We start from the raw sequence: 7,555 nt of genomic DNA, 5'->3' as shown, positions 1-7,555 counted from the left end.
AGTGTGTTAGTTTGTTTAAAAAAGAATTGTTTTAGAAGTTCTCATTAATTGTGTTACCTTAATTTATTACAAGAAAGGTTTGGTTGAAAGCTTTTGTTTTTGTTTTTAATTTTTCTGAAACATCATACATGGGGAGTAGAGGAATTGTTCTAGAGTTTTCATTAAAGATTTAGAGATTAATTTTCAAGAGTGATACGTGAGAAGTTGTTTTCTTGTTGTTTCGAATTTCAATTGAATAGTGAAAGGAAGTTTTCGTTTAGACTTTTCATTCCTTATTTTATTTAACTTCAGTTTAAAATTTATGGAATACTTTTGAGATTTGTTTAGCTTAGAAGTTAGGGTAATTTATTTTCTGTTTACTTATTTCTTGTTATTTATTTTTCTTATTTCTTTAAGTTTTCATTTAATAGTGATTACAATTGTTATGTGTTATTTTGAGAATTCGTGATTTAATTACAAAGATGAATTCTAGAATCTTGGTTTTGGGCATTTTCAATTTTCAGTTCATGTTTTGTCAATTACTTTCTAATTTAGTTTAATTCTTAAATTAGTTTTATTAATTTCTGAGTTTAATTTATTAGTCCTTTACATTCCAATCCGACAATCAAAATCTAAAAACATGAATCTAGTCCATGACTAGTATCCTTTTCCATCCATTGCACATACCATCATTTTATTTTCTCTTTGTGAAGTTTTTCACATTTTTTTAACGAGTTTAATTTTAAGCAACTTTCCCTGAGGAGACGATCTAGGAATTTATTCCTAATTATTACACGACATCCTCCTGCACTTGGGATAACATTAGTACTACTCATTTTTGAGTGAGTCAGTGCCTTCTTCAGGTCCAAGAAACGCATACTTTAAATCTTGAGGAAGCGGTTTCAGTTCCAACTGGGGAACTTCTTCTTTTGAAGATCTAAGTATGTCTGGTGGTGGTAGAGCTTCAAACTGGGGTTTCCATCTTGCTCCCGCAAATTGTACTTCAAGTGGTAAAGAAGAATCTGCAAAACAATCAAAAAAATCAAAGTCATCTTCATTGATATGATCAATTTTCTCATCAAGTAAAAATTCAAGTGTCTGAAAAATATAATCATCATCAGAGAAGGGAGAAGTTGAGCAAATAAAATCTGTTGGTGTCAAACTCTCCACAGCATTCAAATCACTTGTGTCATCAAAATGTGCTGGCATCTTGCAAGCGTTGAAAACGTTCAACTCAAGTGCCATGTTCCCAAAGGTAAGCTTCAAAACTCCACTTCTGCAATTGATCAAAGCATTTGATGTAGCTAGAAATGGTCTTCCTAGGATGACAGGAGCTTGGTAAATAGTGGAGACCGGCTGCTACATGTCAAGAACCACAAAATCTACTGGGTAGTAGAATTTGTCCACCTGGACCAACACGTCCTCTACAATACCCTTCGGTACCTTAACTGATCTGTCAGCCAACTGTAGCATGATGGAGGTCTTTTTCAGCTCACCCAATCCCAACTGCTCATATACTGAGAACGGTAGCAAGTTCACACTACTCCCCAAATCAAGTAAAGCTCTCCCAATGCGTGATTCACCAATCATAATGGAAATGTTGGGAGAGCCGGGATTTCCAAACTTCTGAGGAGTCTCGCTCAATATCAATGCACTAACTTGCTCCGTTAGGAAAGCTTTCTTCTTCACATTCAGCTTCCTCTTCACCGTGCACAAGTCCTTCAAAAACTTTGCATATGAAGGCACTTGTTGTATGGCATCCAAGAGTGGAATATTGATCTTCACTTGCTTGAAAATCTCTTGAATCTCCGTGTGATACTTGTTCTTTTGGCCAGCTACCAATCTCTGAGGATAGGGAACCACAGGTTGGTATCCCTTACTAGTCTCAACATCTGCACTCACAGGCTTCTTCAGTTCTGGTCTCACTACCTCTGGTTCTTTTTCAGCTTCATCCTTCTCTGCTACACCTTTAGGTGTAGGAGCAACTACCTCTGTGTCTATGGTCATCTCAGGTCGGGGAACTTCCTTCCCACTTCTCAAAGTAAGAACAGCTTTCGCTGTCTCAATAACGTCTCCTGAGACATTATGCACTTGATGTTGTTGTTGTCTGTATACTTGAGGATTAGGTTGAGGCTGTGCTGGAAATTTCCCTTTCTCTAGGGTGCTCAAGGTTGTGCTCATCTTATTAACAGTGCCATGCAACTCATTTATGGCCTGAGTGTTCTGATTATTTGTGGTGGCCTGAATCTGCATGAATTGCTGAAGTGTATTGGCCATCTGAGCCATACTGTCATCTAGAGTCTTCTTTGCAGATGATGAAGGCTGAGGACTCTGTGCAGCTACATGAGGTTGAAATCCAGGAGGAGCTACATAAGGATAGCTCTGAGGATTCTGATATGGCGGATACTGGTGCTGAGGAGCACCCTGATTAAATGGCTGCTTCTGAGGTGGTGGGGACCGACCAGGCTGATCATTTCTCCATGAGAAATTTGGGTGATTCCTCCACCCCAGATTATATGTGTTGGAGAAAGGCTGATTCTGTGCTCTATTAACCCAGTTAGCTGATTGCATTGGCTCAGACCCACCTTCTTGAAATACTGGCATAATCGGGCAGTCTTGGGTCTTATGGTTTGAATCAGCACATATAGAACATGCCTCTATTACTTTCGCAGCCTTCACTTTTTCTATTTCCATGACCTCTAGTCTTCTAGTCAATGCAGCTATTCGGGCTTGAACATCAGTGTCTTCTTTAAGCTCATATATGCCCCCTCCAGAAATAGCCCTCAGTGGCTGTGCTGCTAATGGAACTCGATTAGTACGAGTGTTCCACTGTTGTGCGCTCTCAGCAAGGTAGTCAAAAAATGATAGTGCTTCATCAGGTTCCTTGCTGAAGAACTCCCCATTGCACATTGTCTGAACAAACTGCTTGCATTCTGGAGTAAGACCAGTGTAAAAATAGCTCACCAGCCTCCAAGATTCAAAACCATGATGTGGACAAATGTTCACCAAATCCTTAAATTTTTCCCAACTGGCCTGAAAGGTCTCATAAGGTCTCTGATTGAACTGGCTGATTTGCTCTTGCAAAAACTGAGTTCTCTGAAAGGGAAAATTTTTTTGTAAGAATTCACGCTACATATCAGACCAACTAGAAATAAAATTAGGTCTCAAAAAGTTAAACCAAATCTTCACTTTATCCTTTAAAGAGAAAGGAAATAAACGTAGTCTAATGAATTCATCAGTAACAGCCCTAGTGATAAAAGTAGCACACGCCAACTCAAAATCTGTCAAGTGCTGGTAAGGACTCTCAGAATCCATCCCGTGGAACTGAGGTATCACTGACATCATGCCATGCTTAATAGAGAAATTAGGTGCATTTTCTGGTAAAACAATGCATGAAGGTGTAGTGGTACGAGTGGGTTGCAAATAGTCCTTAAGAGTCGTGGTGCAGGTGCAGCCATGTTTTCTGATTCAATTTCAATTTCGTCACCTGGCTCACTCAAAGAATAGACAGACGAGCTATCTATCTCCAAGCTGTGTATACTACTCTCAACACTCGATGTGACTCTAAGGAACCTATTTGAAGTGTCTCTCACCCATGACATGAAACATCAATCTAATATGGTAGAGATGAGTGGTTGATATAAATGAGATGAGTAACCGGAGATAATATGGTAGAGAAAAATAAAATAAAATAACAAGTTTAAATTTAAGTTAGACAACTTCTCCACGGCAACAGCGCCAAAAACTTGACTCACTCAAAAAAATGAGTAGCACTAATGCTATCCCAAGTGCAGGAGGATGTCGTGTAATAATTAGGAATAAATTCCTAGATCGTCTTCTCAGGGAAAGTTACTTCAAATTAAACTCGTTGAAAAATGTGAAAAACTTCACAAAGAGAAAACAAGATGATGATATGTGCAATGGATGGAAAATGGTACTAGTCATGGACTAGATTCATGTTTTTAGATTTTGATTGTCGGATTGGAATGTAAAGGACTAATAGATTAAACTCATAAATTAATAAAACTAAATTAAGAATTAAACTAAATTAGAAAGTAATTGACAAGACATGAACTGAAAATTGAAAATGCCTAAAACCAAGATTCTAGAATTCATCTTTGTATTTAAATCACAAATTCTCAAAATAACACATAACAATTGTAATCACTATTAAATGAAAGCTTAAAGAAACAATAAAAATAAATAACATGAAATAAGTAAACAACAAATAAATTACCCAACTAAAACAAAAACAAAAGCTCTCTCCTTCACTTTCTGAAAAATATAATTCAAACCAACTAAATCTCCTCTAGAAAAATAAATCTAAATCGACTCACTTCACTTTACGAATGAAAAGCTCAATTCCCTATACTCCCATGTATCATGTTTTAGAAAAATCAAAAATAAAAGCTCTCAACCAAACCCTTCTTGCAATAAATTAAGGTAGCACACTTAATGAAAACTTCTAAAACAATTCTTTTGTTTCATGAAACCAACTAGCACACTTGATAGAAATTAAGGTATTACACTTAATGAAATAAAATTCTAGAACAATTCTTAATACACTTAATAAAAATTCTAAAACAACAAAGCATTGAAGCCAAAAGGAAAAACAAACTGCCGAGCAAACAAAATGTTTAAGTCAAAAAAACAAACTGCCGAACACAAAAAAGAGCCAATTATTTAAAGAACATAACAAAGCAGAAAATTGTTCTTCTCCTTCAGACTGCACCCATTATTTAAAGAGCCAATCCACCAACTTCAATGATGTCCAATTCGGTGGTGTTAATTGTTGACTACATCACATGCAGCTCTCTATCTTCCTTCATTTCGGCTACCTCTTCCTTAATTTCAGCTCTTTTTTCCATACATGTTTCTTCATTCTTTATACATGTCAAGCTTCAATGAATTTCCACCGATTTCTCCTCTCTCGTCTTATTCAATCGGTTTCTCAATTCAAACCAAGCACCTTTCACTTTTATTTTTTATTTTTCTCTTCCGGCCCCACATGTCTTCACGTTTCACTAGCTGCCTCTTGCATTCACACTTCACTAGCCGCCTCTTGCATTCAATGACTCAAGCACCGACTTACCTCAACTCTAAAGCATCCACCGACTCTTCAGCATAACTCAATTCCTGCAAGAGAATTAAAGCTGCCCAGTAAGATAAATTCCCTCACGTCCAGCCAACTCAAGCATGTCTCTTCTCACCCAGCAGAAAATTAAGTTCATGCACACCGATTCCAAGCACAGCTCACTCTCCCTCCAATCAAATTAATCCAGCTGACTTCCATCTTCAATTTCTCACCTACTCATGCACCGATACTTTCTTTCTTTTTCACACCTTTATTCTACCATCTAGCCACACACACACACACACACACACACACACATATATATATATATATATATATAGATAGCTACCTCAAGTTGGTACTGCCAAACTCCTTCCTCCAAGTCAAGCATGGCACGGCATGCACTTCCATGTTTATTTGTTTTTCTTTTCAACATGCCTCTACTTGGTTTCAGCCTCCTTTTTGGACTTGGGTTGAGTTGGTGGGATGAAGTGCATACGGCACTCTTCAATCTAGAGGTGGTCAACAATTCAATATATCTTTCCATGCCATGTGAATAGGACCTACAAGCCAAAATTCATTGTTTTGAGTCATGCATGCGTTAATGACTTCCAATCTATTCAAAAAGTTTAACATATGGATCACACACAAAATTTATCTCATACCAAGCTTTCTAAATAAGATAAAATATGCATATGAATAAACATTATCCAATTAAATCTCAAGTTATAAAATTAAGCATAAACTCATGCTATTAATCAATTTAAATCACAACTTGTATTATTCTTATTAACCATTTTTCCATTTAAAACCAATAATAATGTCACGAAGCAATTGAAATACATTGGTTTTAAATAGCTAAAATATGCAATATTTCAGCTCAATCACTTACCACCTCAAGAAGGTGGCTGAGTTTGCAGTGGCCGACCCTTTAAAACGCCAGAAGGTGGTGGCGCAGATGGAGGGTGGGTCGCCTAGGGGAGGGACTGCTGGTGGTTCAAGTATGGAACCACGCACTTCGGCAACTTATGCCTCGGTCTTGGCTGGGTCCTCGCCAGAACGTGGAATCTCTTCATACCCAGCGGTCACTGGGGGGGCTACCCAGCGGTCACTAGGGGACGTAGAAGGCATTTTATGGGGTGTCAGAGCTTCACTTTCAGGAGTTCTAGAAGATGTTTCCTTTTTGATGAAAAAGGTGGACCTGGGTTTGAGCATGGTGATGCGACACGGTAGGGAGGCTGAACTGGGCAGAAAATATGGTGCTGAAAAAGACTTACAGGAAGCATCGGGAAGGCAAGTAATTATAGGGGAAGCCGTAGGACAGGGGGAACCTGTATGCCCTCAATACCGGGCCTCAAGGCCACAATTGCAGGTCGAAAGCCCACGGGCCACAAGCATAGCCCACGAGGCAAGAGGCCCAGCACACGGAGCCCTACACGTGGGCGGGCTAGCTTCATGTGAGGCAGGCCCTGCCTGTCCTCAGACCTAGGCCACAAGGCCTCTCTCACAGGCAGTAAGCCCACAGAGATCAAACAGGCCCTCCAGTGGAACCCCTCATGTGGGCCGGCTCATTTCATCTGAGGCAGGCCCTGCCTGTCCTCAGACTCAGGCCTCAAGGCCTCTTTCTCAGGCCGTAAGCCCAAGGGCATCGGGCAGGTCCTCCAAAGCCGTAGACCCGCTTCTCTCAAACGGGTCGGCTTCCCAAGGCTCTATCAATGTTTCTCCCATTCTTACTTTAGAAATCTTTGATTGTTGGGGAATAGACTTCATGGGACCTTTTCCGGTTTCCTTTGGAAACACATATATTTTGTTGGCTATGGATTATGTTTCAAAGTGGGTTGAGGCCATCACTTGCAAAACCAATGACCATCATGTTGTACTAAAATTTTTACAATCTTTGTTTGCTTGATTTGGCATGCCCAAGGTTATCATTAGTGACGGGGGTTCTCATTTTTGCAATAAACCATTTTCTACACTTGTGAAGAAATATGGTATCACACACAGAGTTTCTACCCCTTATCACCCACAAACTAATGGGCAAGCTGAATTAGCAAACAGAGAAATAAAAATCATTCTGGAGAAAACAGTAAATCCTAAAAGGAAAGATTGGTCGATTAAGTTTCTTGATGCTCTGTGGGCTTATAGGACAGCTTTTAAAACAAATCTAGGGATGTCTCCCTATCGATTAGTTTATGGTAAAGCTTGTCATTTACCTGTTGACATTCAGAATCGAGCTCTTTGGGCCATAAAGCATGTTAACATGTCACTTGATAAAGCTTCAGGGCTGAGAAAATTGCAGATCAATGAATTGGATGAAACTCGTCGGAATGCTTATGACAATGTGCAAATGGCAAAGGAGCGCATGAAAATTCTGCATGATCAGAAAATTCATCCAAAGCATTTCACACTTGGCCAGGAAGTTCTTCTTTACAACTCTCGCTTGCATATTTTTCCTGGAAAGTTGAAATCCCGATGGAGTGGGCCGTACATTGTAAAGACCGT

This window comes from Carya illinoinensis, chromosome 3 (assembly GCF_018687715.1).
Source record: "Carya illinoinensis cultivar Pawnee chromosome 3, C.illinoinensisPawnee_v1, whole genome shotgun sequence".
NCBI classification, from domain to species: domain Eukaryota; kingdom Viridiplantae; phylum Streptophyta; class Magnoliopsida; order Fagales; family Juglandaceae; genus Carya; species Carya illinoinensis.
This window is presented reverse-complemented; position numbering follows the sequence as displayed.